The following is a 22,175-nucleotide window of genomic DNA, read 5'->3' on the forward strand; positions in this document are numbered from 1 at the left end:
TGAGATGCGCCAGTGTCAGGAGGAGGGTGGATTCCGAAGAACTGGAGAATGCCTTAGTCCCCTTGGTGGAAGCCCTGGGATGGGTTCCAGCGCTTCCTCCTCCCTGTGGGTGCCCGTGGGGCCCTGGGTGATTCCATGGGAAGGAGGATCAGCTGGTGAGCTCCAGAAGCCTCTGAGTCATCTGGCACTGTCAGTCCAGGAGGCTCACCATGGTGTAGACACCCTCAGCAATAATCCCCAGTGACTGAGCCATGCTCTGGAGAGCCTCGGCAATATCCACCTGTGGCTGAGACACGTTCCTCATTGACTGGGACATGATGTCTGAGGAACAGACTTCACATTTGTGAATGTTGGATTCCCTTATGATTGTTAGTCAAAAGAAATCAATTTTGAATGTTTTCTTTGCATACGATGCATTTGTAAAATAAATACTGGCTGGAATTCTCCAGCAGTTGGGATTATCTTTTCCCACTGGCAGTGCACCCCCGCCTGCGTGTTTCCCGGCGGGATGGGAAATCCCATTGTCAAATGGCAGGAGTAGGGAATCCCACCACCAGCGAAAGGAGCACTGGAGAATCACACTCACTGTTTTTCCAAAGCTGTTAACATTTTGTTGGATTTTAAACTAACGATTTCCAGTCTAATCGATGTCAGCTAATGCTTCTGTGGAGAGGAATTATTTCATTTTAAAAGAACTAAGATTCAATTGCTCAAAATGGCTTTTGAATATTAACATAATTTCAGATTCAATTGGTGCCAACTTAAATTTTGCATCACCTAAACAGATGATTAAATGGAATGCTGACCCAAATTGTGCAATAAAGAAGCTGCTTAAATAGAATTTTAATAAATGTTACTGTCAGAACCCCCATGAGGATCACAGGGAAACCATTGTCTATCTCCCCCTGGGAAGTACGAGCTTCTCAGGTAGGGGGTGGAGGCTGTCGTGTCATTGGTGTCCACTTCACAGTGACTATCGAACTTGTCCAGGATGGTCTGAAACTTTGTCTTGTCCTGGTCTTCGGTGAAGTTAAACGAGTTGAAGAGTTCGATGGCTTGATCACCCGCTGTCGAGAGGAGAAGCGCGATCTTTCTTGCATCAGACGCACCCTCGAGGTCTGAGGCTTCGATGTACAGCAGAAACCTTTGCTTGAATATTCGCCAGTTGGCATTGAGATTGCCGGAGGTCCTGAGCTGGTGGGGAGCCTGAATCTTCTCCATGGTGCCGGGATACATTCACTGGATGTCATGGAACGGACTGAGGTAAGCCACATTAAATTAGTAGTCTCCTGGTATCGTTTTAGGTTCACTGGTGTAACACTGGCTGCAGCTTAGATCAGAAAGATACTCCAGACCTTGAAGTTAGTTCAATCAGGTTTATTGAACTAATAGCACAGTTAGCACAGTTCTCTGTGAGTTTGACTCTCTGCTAACTTAAGTGTGGTTACTCTGTCTGACTGAACCAGACTAGCTCTTAGCAACGTGGTGAAGGTGTGAGATTGTAACAACACCCTTGGCTGACTCTCTAGATGTTCATCAGTGGAAAGAGGCGGAGTGTGAGTGCCTCGTGTCTTTTATAGTCAGATCCCACCCCTGAGTGTCCTGCCTGCTTATTGGCCATGTCCTGTCTCTGTGGCCATTAGCTGCTTGTCTGGATATCATTGTGTGTGTGTCTGCATATCATGACAGAGGCCACCTAGCTGGACCTCGTTGGACCTACACATAAAGGCCGGCCCAAGCAGGGCCCGGAGCTGTTGGTTGTCCCAACAGGGAGACAGTTACTACCGTGAGTATTGTACATAGTTCAACAAATCCTTTTTCCGCGAAGCTGGCTTCCTCAGTTACTAAGGTTACCAAGATCAGTACCAAACCGCTCTCTAAGTGAAATGGATGTATTTTAGAGCAAAGTGGAGAGATGAAGGACCAGATGGCTAATTTCATCAGCCATCCAAATTCAGTCAGAAGGTAACAGATCTTTCTCAAGAAGGCAGGAGACTAACCAAGTGTTTGTCGTGTGAGATACACCCTCCTTAGTACAATTAACTGCACTTATGAGAACAAGAAAAGCGGACAAGAAAAGCCAAGAGCAGAAAGTCTGAGCAAAAGTTATCTTCTGTTTTAAATAGAATAAACTTGAATCTTTCAACAAATGACCTCTGATGTGTTAGGCAGGTAGGTTCGATGTGGACTGCACTGGATGCAGGGAAGCTAGAAACAGACGTCTAACACTGGAGAAGATCCAACACTGTTTTATTCAACGATAGAACTGATATACATATTCAGCTGTGGGTCGACACTATACTGAACTGACTGGAGACCTTGTAGTAGCCTGACCAGACTCACTAGCTACCGCATGGTGTTTGCACTTGCTAGCTCGTGGACTCTGACTGTCTCAGTGGCTGGGTCCTGAGAGGGCGGGAAACCTAGTGCCCTCTGGCTTTATAGTGGTAGTGTCCTGTCTGGTGATTGGCTGCACTGTGTTGTGTGCTTACTGGTCATCCTGTGTGTCAATCACTGCCTGTCTGCATCTCATTATATACATGACTGGATATTATGACGGGTCTCTTCCCTCGTTTGCTGCTGATAGGCTCATATACTGATTGGGCAAGGAGCAAAGAGCGGTAAGGTTCTGAATGTACTTTTTAGGGCATCTCCATTTTCCTTGCGGGTCAGAGGTGTAATTCTAATAGTGGAAGTTTATTTAAGTTGATTTCTTTCATATGAAACAGCTTGTCACCATGTAGCTGAAGCAAGAACTAATACAACTCATTAGCCTAAGTAAGTGAGTTGGAAAGCCAAAGGTCTATGAGTCCTGAATTAGAAGCATTCTAGTTAGGAGCAGAATGTTTCTACAGTGTGACTGTAAGGCTGCCTTGAAGAATTGATCACATTTGCTCACTGCAATTAAAACTGCTTCAGACAATGATACTTGAGTAATGAAATAGTCTACATCCAATTCACTGCAAAAACATTCAAAGTCTGCGTAATATTTCTGAAATACTGTATACATAATGTCCTTCAAATTGAATACATGCAAGCTCATGATGAAGCCACTATTAATTTTATTTCCTTACATTATAACAGTAACTACATTTCAGAAAGTACTCCAATGACTGTAAAGTGCTTTGTAGCATTCTGATGTCATGAGAGATGCTATTCAAATGCAAGTATTGCTCTTGTCTTTAATAGTTAATGAATATCACCATCTTAACACCATCTCTAATATTCACTCTTCACTTCCTCTGGTGCTTCAAATATTCCTTCAACTTCAATATTCAACCTTCTGAATTAATAAATTATTTCCTAATTTGCGATTTGCTCTCCTGCCTGCTTTTTGTACTGCTGTCTTCAAGGTTTCCCAGTATTTTTGAAGATGACACTCTGTACCTGCTCTAGACTGGGAGTGGGAATCTCCGTTGGCCGACGCCGAAATAGGGAAACAAAGAACAATACAGCACAGGAACAGGCTCTTCGTCCCTCCAAGTCTGTAAATGCGGTTGGGAGGAGAATCGATTTTGACGCCGAAAATGTGGCCGGCGCCGGTTTCACACCAAATCGCAATTCTCCGGTGCCTCGACGTCGGTTTCAATGCATTCCACTTTGCACGTACAGAAAACGCTGTTGGCATATCATTAGCGAACCTGACCTGGTATTCTCTGAAGCCTCCGCGATTCCCCACCTCCACTGGGGGGGAATTCCCAGCTGCGAGGTTCACTTGTGCTTTTAAAAATCATGAAATAGGCGCCATGGCTGTTGAGGGAGAGAGAGAGGGTATGGAAAGTGTCCAACATCGCCATAGTTTGCTGACAGTTGTGCCGTTGGCCAGGAGGCTTCTGCCAGGGCCAGGGGGAGTAGCGGGAGGTGGGCGGGCACGGAAAACCATTGCTGCAGCCTGCCAGGCAGCCATGCAGGTGCGCACACTGCTGACTGCCCACTGTGAACTTAGGGCCATGGGCTGCATGGGTGCCCCCCTCAGGCCATGCCCATAGGTGCCCGCTGGCCCCAGCTGACACATCAGTAGGATGGGCACGCTCGAGCGCAACAAGTGCCATCTTATTGGCTGGGATGAATGTGTGTGGAAGTTGAGTTAGTATGTACCTGCAGCTTGTCAGCCTCTCGAGTGTCAATCCTGACCCCGGCGAAGCAGACACCGTTTTCCATTGGAATCAACCATGTTCCACGTTGCATTGGTGCTAGCCCCCTCAACGGTCGCTGAATCGGTCCATGTGCGGCGCCAATTTTGTTGTCGTAGAAGTCCACAAAACCTGCCCCAGTGTCAACACTTAGTCTCAGGAACGGAGAATCCCGCCGATGAATTTTAGCAATTGAATGGAATTGAATTTTGCACATGAAAAAGCCCAAAACTTGATCTTGAAGATAAGACTAATTTCTATAACTGGTATTTAATAGAAGCGATGGGGCTCTCACCCATTGACTGAAGAGCCTCACATTGCCTCCATTCCTGAAGGCCTGTTGAATTAAATGCCACGCAGGGACTTAACTGGACAGCAGTGGGCCTTCCCCGAGATCAAGATTCCAGGGGGCAAATGGAGTTTTGTCCTTCATTACTAGAGGGATGGAATTTAAGACTAGGGAGGTTATGCTGCAACTGTATAAGGTGTTAGTGAGGCCACACCTGGAGTATTGTGTTCAGTATTGGTCTCCTTACCGGAGAAAGGACGTACTGGCACTGGAGGGTGTGCAGAGGAGATTCACTAGGTTAATCCCAGAGCTGAAGGGGTTGGATTACGAGGAGAGGTTGAGTAGACTAGGACTGTACTCGTTGGAATTTAGAAGGATGTGGGGGGATCTTATAGAAACATATAAAATTATGAAGGGAATAGATTGGATAGATGCGGGCAGGTTGTTTCCACTGGCGGGTGAAAGCAGAACTAGGGGGCATAGCCTCAAAATAAGGGGAAGTAGATTTAGGACTGAATTTAGGAGGCACTTCTTCACCCAAAGGGTTGTGAATCTATGGAATTCCTTGCCCAGTGAAGCAGTTGAGGCTCTTTCAATAAATGTTTTCAAGATAAAGATAGATAGTTTTTTGAAGAATAAAGGGATTAAGGGTTATGGTGTTCGGGCGGGAAAGTGGAGCTGAGTCCACAAAAGATCAGCCATGATCTCATTGAATGGCGGAGCAGGCTCGAAGGGCCAGATGGCCTACTCCTGCTCCTAGTTCTTATGTTCTAAGAACTGCCGACCATTCAGAGGCAGGCAATGATTCAGTGTTCAGCACGCCACAGTGGAAGCAGTGACTGCTGCTAGTAATAAACCCACCCAAAGACCAGATTCACTGGTGGACCTCGACGGAGATGAGTGATGCAGGGCCAGCAGCAAGTACAAGGGCTGACACTCAGTAGACCACTCCCACTTCCTAATGCCAGGTCCCTCAATTAGACATTGAGTGCTTTTGAATGAGGGACCCCTGTGCCCTGAAAGCCCACAGGAAGCTCCGACAAGGTTATATTTTGGGCTTATGCATGGTGAATACTGGTTGGATGAATCTCTTATGCAGGCAGTGGTTGCCCATTTAAAGGCTTCAACTGATGGTGGGCCGGGGAGGTTCTCCAACAGCCTACTACTACAGACTGGATCAGGACAGAGACGGAAAGTGGCAGGGTCTCCACCAGCCATTCACTTGTCCAATTAAATCTCCCCGCCATCGAACTCACCGTGGGTGGGGCATTAAATTCTGCCCTACGCCATTAAAAGAAAACATTGGCAATGAATAATTTTTAACATACTATTAAATCTCAAACTGTAATGCAAGAATCAAATGATATACAGAATAAAGTGGATTAGTGAGAATACATCCATATTTTAGCATTTTTACTGGCTAAATGGAAGAAGTACCTCATAAATAGTTTCGTTTAGGAAGGAATCTATCTCAAAGCATTCAGATTGCCTTTTGTCATTACATAGACCATATCCAAATGAAAGGTTTTAATTTGCCTTGCCAGCTGTGATGGTGTATTGAAGGAATTGTGTGTTTTTTTGAGGCATGATCTTCACAAAAGGGAACAAAGTCCCCAAGCGAGCGTGTTTAGCCGTGTGTTTCCCTGCACTCGCAGTGCCAAGAAACACATAGTTATTCAACGCGACTCGCTTTGAATAAGGGGCTGGACGGAGAACGAGCAGCCGAGGCTGCACATAGCACCGTTTTTTACAATGGGGAGCACCGCTTGCCGGAACTCCCCATTGTGGCGAGAGATCGGAAATGGTGTCCCGATCGCCGCGGCCCCAAAAAGAATCCCCGACCTCCTCCCCAGCCCGAACGCAACATGGGAGGGTTGGGAGGTCCCCTCCCCCCGGCCCTGCCAGGGTACCCAGGTGGCTTCAGCAGTGCCAGGGTACCACCCTGCCCAAAGGGCAAGCAGCTGGGGGTCTCCGAACCTCTTGGAGGCCCCCACGAGTGCCATTCCGCTGGCCCCCGTTTGTGGGGACCAGTCCGAAACGGCACTCGCCCGAGGTCCCCGAGGCAAAGGGAATGAATCGCAAAGTCTCAGGTTCAGTGGGAATCTGCACATTAGAGTAAAGCTTATTGCTTCGCTCTAATATGCAGACTTGCAAAAGGTGACCCCACCCATTCTGGCTGGGACTCCCCTTGCAACGTCTTGTGAGATTACGTTGAATCTCGCGAGGCTTTGTAAGCCAGGTAGATCGCAGGAGCGGGGTCTCCCGGCTTTCACCGGCCACCCTGCGCCGCGGCCGAAGGATTGTACCCTAGGTCTTTGTTTTATTTTTTGCTCACAGTACATTTTTGGAACTCAGATTAGCTGCAAAACTGAGCAGCCAAGTTGGATAATACCTACAATGATGACATTGGATTGCAACTCCTTAATGATAAGTGCTTAAAACAATGCAGGAAATCTGCAGTTGCACACATCAGAGCAGTAATGCAGGAAAAATGCACAGAAAGATATGCTTTATTGTTGCATTTCTGATTGTTGCAGATAGAATGAGGGTAGGGAGAAACACCCTTTAATGGAGAGAACGATGATGTATTGTCAACCAGAGCTGACATCAAAACGATTATCATTGGATACCATCTAATAATGTTGGCTCACCAGCCAGGTATGAAACAACTAACGTTTATTTACAACATACGGAATCGATCTGAGGTAAAAGCCCGGGCTTGTTCTGGTGAACCTCGCCCTGATCCTCGATTAGTTTTACCCAGTCACATGACCCTATTGACCAATCACCCCTTAAAGGGACCAGGCATCACATCCCCCTCCCAGCCCCCCCACCATTCAATCCTTTTTATACAATGATAACAGTTAAACGATACAGTCCACAATAAATTTAAAATTTAGCCTATTCAGCCAGTCCATTATAGATTTAGTCTCCCTGGTGGTTCCGCTTTCTGACAGAGCGGTGTAACTCCACCGACTTGGGTGCTTCTGCTGAGGAACGTTCTGCAAAACCTGCTGCACTAGTATCTCCTCAGGTACTGGCAACTCGGCCTGATCCGTTTCTGTGGTGGTGGCATGCTCCACTGTCACAGGTTGACTCGGTACTTCACTACTCAGACACTCAACAATGTTTCCTGCTGGCAGTATGGTTTCAGGCTGTAGTACTGGCAGGTAACACTCTGCTTCAATCCTTGGCGTTGCATTCACTCTCCTAAATCTTCTGACCCTGCTTGCTGCTACATTTGCTTCTTGTTTAAAACAAGCGTCTTCACTTTTTCTGCCACTGTTGACTGCAGCTTCCCACCCTAACTGAGCCACCTTGCCACCATGCTGCGGACTCTGAAGCCCCTGTGCACCCTTCTCAGTGCTCTCCATCGCTCATGCTATATCCAGCGCCTTTTTTTAAAATCGATATTTGTCTCTGCTAACAGCTTTCTCTGGATAGCCTCATCATTGACTCCACAAACTAAGCGATTTCTCAGCATATCGTTCTTGGTGGCCCTGAAGTCGCAATGCTCTGCGATTTGCATTAGCTTCGTAACGTAACTTGCAATGGTCTCTCCTGAGATTCTTCCGGTGGAATTAAAGTTAAAACGCTACAGGGTGACTGAGAACTTTGGATGATAGTGTGACTTCACCAAATCCACGATGTCCATGAATTAACTAGAATTGGGCTTGTTCTGGGCTGTAAGGGTGCGGATTAGACTGTAGGCCTGGGTCCCACGTGCACTAAAAAGGATTACCTTCTTCTTCCCCTCCTCATCTATTCTATTGGCTATAAAATAACAATGAGGATATTCGATATACTGTGTCCGATCCTCAATGCAACCTGACTTCGACCTCACCAGTTTCTGTACTCACAGCCTTGGGACCACACATCCTCTTGCTTTATCCTCATCGGCAATGTAATAACTAATAACTTTGACTCATGAGCTCGGGATGAAATAACAAACATTTATTTACAACATCTTAAATTTATTTACTATCTTACAGAGTTTTGCAGCTTCATGGCTGCCAGTCAGCGTCCAGAATTGATCGGAGGCAAAAACCCATGCTTGCTAGGGTGAACCCTCACCCTAGTCCCCGATTGGTTAACCTGGGTCATGTGACCCTATCAACCAATCACCCTTAAAGGGGCCAGATAACACACAGCTCAGCCTTTATAATCTTTTTTTTTTAATAAACATTATATTGAGGTATTTCTGGTATAGAAACAACAACAAAATAGACAAGATACATGAAACCATAGACATAATGCAAAAAACATTTACCTTTCGTACAGGTCCCACCCTTATTGACCCCCTACTCTCACCTAAACTACCCCCCTACCCCCGCCCCCGTCTGCTGACGATTAATTTTCCTGAAGGAAGTCGACGAACGGTTGCCACCTCCGGGTGAACACTAACAGTGAACCTCTCAAGGCGAACTTAATGCAGAGAAAGCTAGCCATGTCCGATAGCCAGGTCTCCGACTTCGGGGGCTTTGGGTCCCTCCATGTCAATAGTATCCGTCTCCGGGCTACCAGGGAATCAAAGACCAAAACATCGGCCTCTTTATTCTCCTGGATTCTCGGATCTTCCGACACCCCGAAAATCGCCAGCTCTGGACCCAGCGCCACCCTTGCTTTTAAAACCTTGGACATGACGTCCACAAACCCCTGCCAAGATCCCCGAAGCTTTGGACATGTCCAAAACATGTGGATGCGTTGACGCTACTCAACGCGTCTGCCCATAAACCATCCTCTATCTCACCTCCCAGCTCTGTCATGATATTCAAACATACATCATAACACATACATAATGATAGACAGAGCAACGGACCAATTAGCACACATAACACAACAGCCAATCACAGACAAGAGCAGACACAGTACAAAACAAGAAACACAACACTTCCTAGGCAGTCCATCTGGAGACGGCACAAGGGCCAGGACCTCAAAGCAAGACACTCACACAGTCACAACGTGCTGAGTACCAAGTCTGATGTATAAATAGTTCAACGGAATAAAACTGCGTTGTACCAATCGCAACCGTGTTGGTTCGTCTGTACCTCAGAGCACGCAACACTTCATGATACCAGGAGTGAATCGATACCTACCGGCAAATCTGCCATCCTGAGCCATGGACACCCTCAACAAACCGCAGCCGTTGCAAGTCACTGGGAACCTGGGCACAAATTGGACGCTCTTCAAGCAGCGCTTCGAACTCTTCATGCAAGCCAATGAAAAACAGGGCGCCTCGGATGAAACAAAGATTGCCATGCTCCTCACGACCGCAGGTCAGCACGCCATCCATGTATACAACTCCTTGGTGTTCACAGAAGGCGAGAACAAAGCTAAGTATGACATGGTCCTCCTCAAGCTCGACAAGCACTTCAACGTTGAGGTCAACGAGAGCTTTGAGAGGTATGTCTTTCAGCAGCGCCTGCAAGGTAAGGATGAGCTCTTTCAGTCCTTCCTGACGCACCTTCGCATACTCGCGCCGTCCTGCGGATACGACACCACCTCAGAGTCCATGATCCAGGACCAGATCGTTTTTGGCATTGCCTCCGGTGGCCTACACCAGCAGCTTCTAAAAATAAAAGGCCTGACCTTAGCATCTGCAGTTGAAGCCTGTGTCCTGCATGAAAATGCGACCAGCCGCTATGCCCAATTTCAGGCGACTGAATCGGCACGGAGGGGGTCCCACGCGACCGAATCGGCAAGCCAGGCCACCCACGAGGCCGAACGCGTCCAGGCAAACGAGTTTTTCCCGGCCCGCAGCCTGGACGAGGGCAGCCATTTCGCGCGCTTTTCAAGGCCTCCCGCGTTTGTGCGCGCCAAAACCTAGGGCAACACTGAGAGACGTGCTGCGCAGGCGCGCCCAACGCAAGACTGAACTGCGCATGCGCAGTGGCGTAACGAACACCATGACGTCATGACGTGCGGCAACTGTGGAGCTGCACATTTAAAAGGGCAATGTCCTGCAAAAACCCGACTATGCCTACGCTGTGGCAAGATGGGCCACTACGCTGCCTACTGTCGAGTGGCTCAACCGGTTGATCTTCCACATCTCCGACAACCTCGCAGGAACGTGCGGACCATTCAGCCTCCACATCACGACATCCAAACCGATGACACAGATGACCAAGACGCCTTCCAGGTCATTGATGGGAACCGGGTCAACACCATCAATCCGGGCGATGAATGGTGTGCCACCCTGAAGGTTAACCGATCGCCGATCACTTTCCGCCTGGACACTGGCGCCTCCACCAACCTCATAGCATGGTCTGCCTTCTACGCCATGAAGGTCAGACCACCAATCCAGCCATCCCAGTGCAAGATGGTCGACTACAGAGGGAACGTTATCCCGGCCATGGGATCCTGCCAGCTCCAGGTGACACACAACACACACACGGCCACACTCTCGTTCGAGATAGTCGGCTCATCGAAGGACTCCCTGCTGGGCGCACAGGCATGCGAGGCTCTCCACCTTGTGCAACGAATCCACTCTCTCTCTCCAGACGGCACGTCTGACTTCCAAGGATGCAGAGTTTAACGCACAGCTCCAAACGCTCCTCGCCCACAACCAGGAGGCATTCGAGGGCATGGGAACACTGCCATACACCTACCGAATTCGCCACAAACCGAATGCCATCCCGGTCGTTCACGCACCTCGCAGGGTTCCTGCGCCACTTAAAGACAGCCTCAAGCAGCAGCTGCAGGATCTCCAGGACCAAGGTGTCCTATCCAGGGTCACGGAGCCCACGCCATGGGTCAGCTCCATGGTGTGTGTCAAGACGCCCTCCGGCGAGCTCCATATCTGTATTGACCCCAAAGACCTCAATAATAATATTATGAGGGAACATTATCCCATACCCAAACGGGAGGAGATCACCAGTGAAATGGCCCAGGCGAAGATATTGACAAAAATGGATGCTTCTAAGGGGTTTTGGCCGATCCAACTGGACCTGTCCAGCCGAAGGCTATGCACCTTCAACACCCCTTTCGGCAGGTTCTGCTACAACCGGATGCCATTTGGCATCATCTCGGCATCCGAGGTCTTCCATAGAATCATGGAGCAGATGATGGAACGCATCGAAGGGGTGCGCGTATATGTGGACGATGTCATCATCTGGTCCACCACACCGCAGGAGCACATGTATCGTCTCCAACGCGTTTTTGCCCGCATACGGGAAAACAGCCTGCGCTTCAACCGAGCCAAGTGTTCCTTTGGCCAAACCGAGTTGAAGTTCCTGGGGGACCATATCTCCCGGTCAGGGGTCCGTCCAGATGCAGACAAGGTGAGCGCCATCACAGCCATGCCAGCCGACAAGAAAGCAGTCCTACGCTTCCTTGGCATGGTCAACTTCCTGGGGAAGTTCATTCCCAACCTTGCTTCCCACACAACGGCTCTGCGCCACCTCGTCAGAAAATCCACAGAGTTCCAGTGGCAACACACACACCAGCTGGAATGGGAGGAGCTCAAACGCAAACTCACCACGGCACCAGTGTTGGCGTTTTTTGACACGTCTCATGCCACCAAAATCTCAACTGATGCCAGCCAATCCGGCATTGGAGCAGTGCTCCTGCAGCAGGATGACACGGCATCATGGGCCCCAGTTGCCTATGCATCACGGGCCATGACCCCCACAGAGCAGCGCCACACGCAGATCGAAAAAGAGTGCCTGGGCTTGCTAACCGGTTTAGACAAGTTCCATGATTACGTATATGGTCTTCCCGGTTCACTGTCGAAACTGACCACCGCCCCCTGGTCAGCATAATAAACAAGGACCTGAACGAGATGACCCCTCGCCTCTATCGCATCCTACTTAAACTCAGGAGGTCCGACTTCCAACTGGTCTACACTCCAGGGAAGGTCCTGATCGTGGCGGATGCCCTATCCAGAGCAGTGAGCACGCCGCCAGATGCGGAGGGGTTCGTATGTCAGGTCGAGGCACAGGTGGCTTTCACAGCGGCAAATCTGCCGGCTGACGACTCCAGTCTGGCCCGTAGCCGCCGAGAGACAGCGGCCGACCCCCTTCTGCAGCGAGTGATGCTCCACATGACGGGAGGATGGCTCAAAGGGCACTGCCCGCAGTTCTACAATGTACGAGATGACCTAGCCATCATTGATGGTGTCCTTCTGAAGCTGGACCGGATTCTGATTCCGCACAGCATGCGCAAGCTGGTTCTCGACCAACTACACGAAGGCCACTTGGGGGTCGAGAAGTGCAGACGGAGGGCCCGAGGGGCGGTATACTGGCCGGGCATCAGTGACGATATTGCCAACATGGTGCTCAACTGTACAATCTGCCAAAGGTTTCAGCCGGCGCAACATCCTGAGACGCTTCTGCCCCATGAGCTGGTGACATCCCCGTGGGCGAAGGTGGGCGTCGACCTGTTTCACACGCTCGGCAGAGACTATGTCATCTTGTTGACTACTTCTCAAACTACCCTGAAGTCATACGCCTGCACGATTTGACGTCGTCTGCTGTCATCAGGGCCTGCAAAGACACCTTTGCTCGCCACGGCATTCCGATGACTGTCATGTCGGACAATGGGCTCTGTTTTGCCAGCCAGGAATGGTCGTCCTTTGCTGCTTCGTATGGCTTCACACACGTGACGTCCAGCCCTCTACACCCCCAGTCAAATGGAAAGGCGGAGAAGGGCATTCACATTGCCAAGCGGCTCCTCTGCAAGGCTGCTGCTGCCGGGTCGGACTTCTACCTCGCCCTGCTGGCCTATCGCTCGGCCCCACTAGCCACTGGTCTCTCACCAGCACAGCTGCTGATGGGTCGCGCCCTCAGAACCACTGTGCCTTCCATCCTGGCACCAACAATAGACCATGCTCCGGTACTGCATAGGATGCAACTGCAGCGCGGTCGCCAGAAGAGATCGTACGACATACGGGCAACTGATCTTCCCTCCCTGGCCCCTGGAGACAACGTCCACATCCACCTACCAGGCGGTGGTTGGTCAGCACCTGCCGAAGTCCTCCGACGCGTGGCTCCCCGCTCGTTCCTGGTACGCATGCCGGATGGATCCGTGCATAGGCGATAGGCGCAATCGCCGAGCCCTTCGCTTACTTCCATGCTCGCAACAGGACCCTACACAGACGCCGTGTCCTCCACTGGTTCCTGATAGCGACTTCGTGGAGCTGCCATATACCATGCCCCTTCTGTCGCCACCCGTGGCCAAGCTCGCACCTCAGCCGGTGGTTCTCGACCCACCCTTGAGGCGGTCACCCAAATTCATCGCCCACCTACTAGACTGGACTTATGAGACTGTTCACACGTCAAACTTTTGCAACCACTGTTTTATAACATGTCTCTGTTTTATCGTTACAGGCATTCGTTTGATCGTTCCAAATTTCCACGTTGTTCTTCCTTTTGTTATGGTACAATCTCATTAGCATGTCACACCTGACATCGCCCCTTGTATATAGTTAAGTCCCATGTACATGATGTAAATATTAAGCACACACACAGACCTTTAGCTGCACTCAGGACACATTTATATTTATAACCACGTAGGCACATAATCTTGTAAAAAAAGGGGGATGTCATGATATTCAAACATACATCATAACGCATACATAATGATAGACAGAGCAACGGACCAATTAGCACGCATAACACGACAGCCAATCACAGACAAGAGCAGACACAGTATAAAACAAGAAACACGACACTTCCTAGGCAGTCCATCTGGAGACGGCACAAGGGCCAGGACCTCAAAGCAAGACACTCACACAGTCACAACGGGCTGAGTACCAAGTCTGATGTATAAATAGTTTAATGGGATAAAACTACGTTGTACCAATCGCAACCGTGTTGGTTCGTCTGTACCTCAGAGCATCCAACACCTCAAGCTCCTCCTCCCACTTACGCTTCAGCTCCTCGGTCTGCGTCTCCTCTGACGCCCATAAGCTCCTTATAGACGTCTGAGACGTCCCCCCCACTTACCCACCCTCTGGAAATTACCCTGTCCTGAATCCCCCTCAGCGGTAGGAGCAGGAAGGTTGCCACCTGTTTACGAAGGAAGTCCCGCACCTGTAAGTATCTGAATTTGTTTCCCCTCACCAGCCCATACTTTTCCTCCATCCCCTCATACTCGGAAAGCTCCCCTCTATGAACACATCACCCATCCTCTCAATCCCCGCTCTCCGCCATACCCGGAACCCCCCATCCATACTCCCCGGGACAAACCGGTGATTATCACAGATTGGGGCCCAGACCGATGCTCCCACTGCTATCACATGCCGCCTCCACTGGCCCCAAACTCTCAGGGCCGCCACCACTGGACTGCCGGCGGGAGCGGCTGAGGCGCAGTTACCAATGCCCCCAGACTGGTGTCCTTACAAGAAGCCACCTCCACCCGCACCCACGCCAACCCCTCCCCCACCACCCACTTCCTGATCTTGGCTATGTTAGCTGCCCAGTAATAGTTGCTAAAATTTGGAAGCACCAGCCCGCCCTCTCCCCGGCTCTGCTCGAGCATTACCTTCCTTACTCGCGGGGTTTTCCCCGCCCAGACGAAGCCCGTGATCACTCTCTTGACCCGCTTAAAAAAGGACCACGGAATAAAAATGGAGAGACATTGAAATACAAGTTGGAATCTCGGGAAGACCGTCATTTTCACCGTTTGTACCCTCCCGGCCAGCGACAACGGGAGCGCGTCCCATCTCCAGAAATCATCCTTCATTTGGTCCACTAGCCGGGCCAGATTCAATTTATGCAGCCGGTCCCATTTCTGTGCCACTTGAATGCCCAGGTACCTAAAACTACCCCCTACTGACCTAAACGGCAGCTCCCCCAGTCGCCCCTCCTGTCCCCTCGCCTGAACCACAAACATCTCACTCTTATCCATGTTTAGCTTATACCCCAAAAACCGTCCGAATTCCCCTCAAATCTTCATGATTTCCTCCATCCCCTCTACTGGATCATCCGCATAGAGCGAAACCCTGTGCTCCACCTCGCTTTCTCCCCCCCCCCCCCCCAGTCCTCTCCAGCCCCTTGAAGCTCTCAGAGCGATTGACAACGGCTCTATAGCCAGCGCAAACAACAGTGGGGAGAGGGGGCATCCCTGTCTCGTTCTCCGGTGCAGTCTAAAATAGTCCAGAGTTGCCCTGTTCGTCTGCACACTTGCCACAGGAGCCTGATACAGTAACCTGAGCCAGTCAATAAAGCCCCGCCCGAATCCGAACCGTCCCAGTACCTCCCACAGATAATCCCATTCTACCCGATCAAAAGCCTTTTCTGCATCCACTGCGATCACTACCTCAACCTCCCTACCTTCCGGGGGCATCATGATCACATTTAACAGGCTTCTTACATTGGCCACCAACTGCCTACCCTTAACAAACCCCGTCTGGTCCTCCCCAATAACGTCCGGAACACAGTCCTCAATCCTGGAGGACAAGATTTTGTCCAGCAACTTGGCATCCACATTCAGCAAGGAGATCGGCCTGTAGGACCCACACAGCTCCGAGTTCTTGTCCCGCTTAAGAATCTCCGTCCACCGTTGGGAAATTCAGCCCCTCCAAGAAGCGCCTCATCCCCTACGGCCCCGTAGGGGGTTCCGACCTGTGCAGCCTGCTGTAAAAATCCCTAAACACCTTATTCACCCTTACCAAATCACCAACCAGGTTCCCCTCACCGTCCTTTACTTTCCGTACCTCCCTAGCTGCCTCCCTCTTCGTAAGCTGCTGTGCAAGCATTCTGCTGGACTTCTCCCCATGTTCATAAATCGCCCCCCGCGCCTTTCTCAGCTGCTCCACCACCCTCCCTGTGGTCGGCAACCTTAACTCCGCCTGCAGCCTCCGCCGTTCCCTCAGGAGCCCTGCCTCTGAGGTCTCCGCATACTTCCTATCGATCTGTAATATCTCCTTTACCAGTGTGGTAATACCAGGTATTGCAGTACCTGAGAGGTGGATGCCCATTGGCTAGACCTAGGATTCTACCATTGGCTAACGTACATAGCTCCGCCCTGAGAGGCGGGGTATAAGAACCAATGTTGTCCCAGCAGCCTTCACTTTCTGTATCGAAGCTGCTGGGTACAGTTCTAGCTGATTAAAGCCGATTAGTTATGACTCACCTTGTCTCGAGAGTAATTGATTGTGCATCAACCAGTCTGTCCGTCTCTGCCCTGTCAACCTTCTCCCTATGAGACCGGATCAAGATCAGCTCCCCCCTTACCACCGCCTTCAGTGCTTCCCAAACCACTGCTGCCGAAGTTTCCCCCATGTCGTTGGCCTGCAGGTGTAATTCTGAATGCATTTCCTCAGCCGCTCGCACACCCCTTCATCCGCCAAAAGTCCCACATCCAACCTCCAGTGCGGGCGCTGATTACTGTCTTTACTAACATGCAGGTCAACCCAGTGCGGAGCATGGTCTGAGATTGTAATCGCCGAGTACCCCGTGTCCACCATCACAGCCAGCAAGGCCCTGCTCAAAATAAAGAAATCAATCCGGGAGTACACTTTTTGCATGTGTGAGTAGAAGGAGAACTCCTTCACCCTTGGCTGCCCAAACCTCCATGGATCCACCGCCCCCATCAGCTCCATGAACCCTCTTAGTTCCTTTGCCATTGCTGGCACCCTACCCGTTTTCGAGCTTGACCGGTCTAAGCCAGGGTCCATAACTGTATTGATGTCCCCTCCCTTGACCAACCTGTGTGAGTCCAGGTCCAGTATCTTCCCCAGCATCATTTTTATAAACTCCACATCATCCCAATTTGGTGCATATACATTTACTAATACCACCTGCACCCCCTCCAGTTTCCCACTGACCATAATATACCGACCTCCCATGTCCGAGACTATTCTACCCACCTCAAACACCACCCGCTTATTGATCAGGATCGCGACCCCTCTAGTATTTGAATCTAGTCCCGAATGAAACACCTGGCTGACCCAGCCTTTCCTCAGTCTAACCTGGTCTGTTACCTTAAGGTGCGTCTCCTGCAACTTCACCACATCCGCCTTCAATCCCCTAAGATGTGCAAACACACGTGCCCTTTAGACCGGCCCATTTAACCCTCGAACATTCCAGGTGATCAGTCTAGTTGGGGGGCTCATTTCACCCTCCCCCCCACCGATCAGTCATCCCCTTTTTTTAGGCCACCAGCCCGTGATCTGCGCCTCCATTGGTCCATCCCCAGGCAGCCCCCGACCTCCTCTCTGTCCCTCAGCCCAAATCCCTCCCTCGCCAGCAGAACATTTACTGCCCCCCTAGCAACAACACCCTGTAACCCAATCCCTTTCCTAAACCAAACATATGCACCCCCTCCACTGCGCTTCCTAGAGCTAGCTCACCCAGCTAGCTTGGTGGCCCCCATCCCCGGCGCCAGATAGTCTCCCACCTACTGTTTCCTCCCCACCCTCCCCTCCCACTCATACAAACAAACTCCAACATCAAACAATCCCCACACAATTGCCCAACCGATAAACACCAAGATCAAAACTAGCACCCCTCCATCCTCCAACAGTGCAAATGAAAACCTAAACTCACTCAGCTCCACTGCTGGTTCCAAGCAAAACGAGAAACTTTTTACAAAAACAGAGAGACAAAACAGAGAAAACAGAAACACGTATGTCGCAGCCAAGTTCAAAAGCTCTCAGTCCTTCACCAGCCCTTTCTTTCTTGCAAAGTCCAGCACGTCCTCAGGCGACTCAAAGTAAAAGTGCTGATCCTCATGCGTGACCCAAAGACGGGCTGGGTATAACAGTCCAAACTTCACCTTTTTCTTGAAAAGGATCGACCTGATCTGGTTGAAGCCTGCTCTCTTCCTGGCCACCTCCACGCTCAGGTCTTGGTAAACCCGCAGGATGCTATTGTCCCACTTACAGCTCCGTGTCTGCTTGGCCCACTGCAGAATACGCTCCTTATCCGAGAACCTGTGGAATCTCACCACCATAGCCCTCGGGGGGGTCTCCCATTCACAGCTTCTTCACAGGTGCTCTGTGAGCCCTATCCACTTCCAAGGGCCGGGAGAATGCCCCATCCCCCAGCAGCTTCTCAAACATGCCTGCGACGTATGCCCCAGCGTCCATTCCTTCGAATCCCTACGGGAGCCCGACAATTCTTAGGTTCTGCCGGCGGGACCTATTCTCTAGGTCCTCCACCTTCTCCAGCAGCTTCTTTTGCTTGTCCCTCAGCATCCCCACCTCCAGCTTCACCGCAGTCTGATGCTCCTCCTGCTCAGCCAGCGTCTTCTTCACCTTCTGGATCGCCCGAGCCTGGGTGTTTCTGCGTAGCAAAACCCTCCTGGGTGACTTGCATCAGCTGCTCCATAGACTGTTGGGTCGACAAGCCAGAGGTTCGCCCCTCCGCCATGCTGTCCCCTGTTGCAACTACAGCCCAAGTCTTCTCTGTCTTCTTATTTCTGCCCTTACGAACACTTCTAGTCCTTTTCTCCATACACCAAAGTGGGAGTTCAGTAGAGAATTGCCACTGACATCCGTTCTACAATTCAAGTCCGTAAAAAATCGGGGAAACGTCCAAAGGTCCAGCCAGAGCGGGAGCCACCAAAAGTATGACTTACTCCTTCATAGCCGCCACCGGAAGTCTCCAGTCTTTAGAATTTGCAACATTGTTGGAATAGGTAAAGGTGATGTCCATATGGAAAAGTAGTGCCAAATTTAAACGGTTGTCAACAATGCTATACGAGGATATCACTGACACCTAGCTCTGATTGGCTTTTGAGGTTGTGACCTCCCCAGTGGACTGTGATGATCCTGATGCTGTGCACTTGAAGCCTTCTAGAAAGCAGCATCCTGTGGACTCAGTGTAGTGATAATCCAAGGCAAGACCGTGAAAGTGGATAAGAAATTATCTGAAGGAACATGAATAGTGGGCAACCTTTCAGGGATAATGCATTGAGTGGAGTGCTGGAAGGCATGTGATTGGGATTCACAATGTTAGAAATTTACATAAATATTTTTAAAAGTCCATAAAGGTGCAAACCAATTAGGAAGTTTAAGGGATTAAAATCTGGTTTAACAATAGTGTGAATTACTTACACAGAAGAAAAAATAAGTGGTCTCCATACTGGGTGAATAATGCAACAGCAGTTAGTGCTGAGTATACACAGTCTCCTAATATTCCTTTCAGACTCTGCTGTAAGATCCCCCGTCACTGCAGAGAAGCAACAAACGGAATACTGAACTATATTAGCATCATAGCATTCATGTCAGAGAATGCAATGCTGAAAAACGCTTTGATCAGTTTGCACTTGGGAGGACTATATCCAGTATTAATCACAAAGGCACTTACCTTGAATGTGTTGCAGATTGAGGAGAACTACCAAGATGATATCCCCATTTCAGTACACTGAGCTCCGAAGCTGTGGTCTTCAACCTTTGAAGAAAATTACAGTGAGTAGAGACTATTCAAGTGTAGAAGATATCAAACGATACAGAAGGGTAAATATGAAGGTGAAGATTTAACTTCAAGTTAAATCAGGACAGTGAAGTGGCGACACGGTGGTGCAATAGTTAGCACTGTTGTCTCACGGCGCCGAAGTCCCGGGTTCAATCCCGGCTCTGGGACACTGTCCGGTGTGGGAGTTTGCACATTCTCCCCGTGTTTGCGTGGGATTTGCCCCCACAACCCAAAGATGTGCAGGGTAGATGGAATGGCCACGCTAAATTGCCCCTTAATTGGAAAAAATGAATTGGTACACTAAACAGATAGAAAAAAAATATCAGGACAGTAGGTCAATAAAATAAAAGCAAATTACTGCTGATGCTGGAACCTAAAAAAACCCAGAAAACACTTGTCAAGCTCAGCAGATCTGACAGCATCTGTTGAGACAAAGGGGAGCTAACGTTTTGAGTCTGGAAGACTTTGACAAAGAGTCATCCAGACCGACAACGATGTTGTGCCGGACGTTTGTCCTATATTAAGAACAAATTAATCTACACCCCATCATTCTACCGTAATCCATGTAGCTGCATAGAAATGAGGTCAAAGGTCCTGGCGCCATATTTAAAGGGCACCCTCTAACACAATTCTGCTTACCTCCACAACCCTTGAGATGCTATAGAGGGAGACCATTGCCCTGGCAGCACAGAAAGACTATACACATGACCATTTACGCGGGAGGATGAAGGTTTGGAGTTGCGAGTTAGCTGCCGTCCACCAGCTGTGTCTGCTGGAAGCATTCAACACCCCCCCCCCCCCCTCTCTTTATCCCTGTCTCTTACTGCAGCTCATGGCAAATGAACAGAATGAATGGCAACTCCACACCTTGTTGGGATCTTGACGTCATGAGGCCAATGAATCAGGAACAAAATTACTGCCGTGCCGGTTTTACCAGAGAGAGGTGAACACAACTGAGCACCTTTGACATCGAATTGCTTCATAATTTTTAGGGTGCCACTTTAGTCGGCCATTTGTGCTGAACTTGAACGCCACCCACCAAAAATACTTTCCTCCCACCTTGAGGGATCTCACTAACTAACTGCATGGCCAAGATCAGATTTGAAAAATGGTTCCCATCACCTTGCAAATTCACTCCACCACCTTCTTGCTCCCCATCACCATGGACCCATTCAATATTACCATTCCTCTCCCCTCTGTCACCCTTGAACCTCCCCATGATTACCCTGGACCCCACCATAATCCACCCCCACATGCCTTTAGCTCCACCCTGCCCACCCTTCCAGCCTTTGCCTGTCTCCCGTGTCCACCTTTGGAATAGCTTTTGCTATTGCTGCCCGATATGGATGAAGTTATGAGAGGTCTCCAACAAGGTGAAAGCAGATACTATTGAACTCAATGTTCTCGAAGACGTGAAGCTCGCCAGGTGCATGCCACTTATGTACAGTGGTGAAACTGGACAGTCTATATTCTTTCAGGTGGGGAACTTAATTTGAAGAGGAAAATTAATCTCGGCAAGGTGGCCTTTTAAAGAACATACATTAGATGCTAATGTGTGAAATGGTGTTCCCAACACTGCTTGTCGGGAAACCCGACCAGCCGTTAACCTGCCTTGAAAGTCGGTAGAATAAAATTACAACACTGTATCCCACTGTCAGGAAATAGATTCTCCGGCCAATCGCGTTACCCAATTCCGGCTGCAGCTGACGTAGAATCTCGACCAGCACCTTTCACCGTGCAGCACTCCTTCAGTAGTAAACTGAAGTGCCCTGTGAGATTGTGCTCAAATCTCTCGAGTGAGGTTGGAACCATTGACCTCCCGAGTGGCTGGGGTGAACGTGGCATCCCCAAGGCAAGGATGACACTTGTGAAATATAAATTGCCTCTGGCTGTGGACGAGAAAACAAACAGGTTGTTTCCTGGAGCGAGTGGGTGGATTTGTGTTGTCTAAATCTTATATTGTGCCGGGGACAATAAGAAATGTTCAGAACAATTAATGTTTACAGATGATTCTTAATAGTTGCGTCAAGTGAATCTGTTGATTGTGGAGAGGGGGGAGGAGTGTGGATGATACCTGCTTATATACTGGCAGGATTGTTCTATTTATTGGTCTTGCAAGACTTCCCATCTGTGTCATGAGCACATGCAGGTACATGTGTAAGGCATTGTGTTACACTTAGTATTGCAAAGAATAGATGTCATTTAAAATCAGCATGGTAAGTTCTAGTTGTCTGAGCTCAAAAAAGGTACTTTGACATAATGGATATGCTACTTTGAAGTTGAGGCTGATTCTTGAGCATGAAATCAAAAACGTCAAGCAAGATGGATTGCCTGTTATCAGACTGTCATAGAAACAGTCTGATGCGGAGGAGAAACCTTTTCATAATCCTC

At 49.6% G+C, this 22,175-nt stretch overlaps 1 long non-coding RNA gene across 6 annotated transcripts in view; it reads right to left on the minus strand.

Moving 5' to 3' along the window:
• The window catches only part of LOC140393883 (uncharacterized), a 294,363-nt gene that overhangs the window by 30,679 nt on the left and 241,509 nt on the right, over positions 1 to 22,175 (minus strand). For all 6 annotated transcript variants that reach the window (XR_011935762.1, XR_011935760.1, XR_011935763.1 and 3 more), the window contains one exon: positions 19,677 to 19,760. This is a non-coding gene — a long non-coding RNA (uncharacterized lncRNA). The remainder of the gene's footprint in view (positions 1 to 19,676; positions 19,761 to 22,175) is intronic.

The sequence above is a fragment of the Scyliorhinus torazame genome, chromosome 17, assembly GCF_047496885.1.
Source record: "Scyliorhinus torazame isolate Kashiwa2021f chromosome 17, sScyTor2.1, whole genome shotgun sequence".
Classification (NCBI taxonomy): domain Eukaryota; kingdom Metazoa; phylum Chordata; class Chondrichthyes; order Carcharhiniformes; family Scyliorhinidae; genus Scyliorhinus; species Scyliorhinus torazame.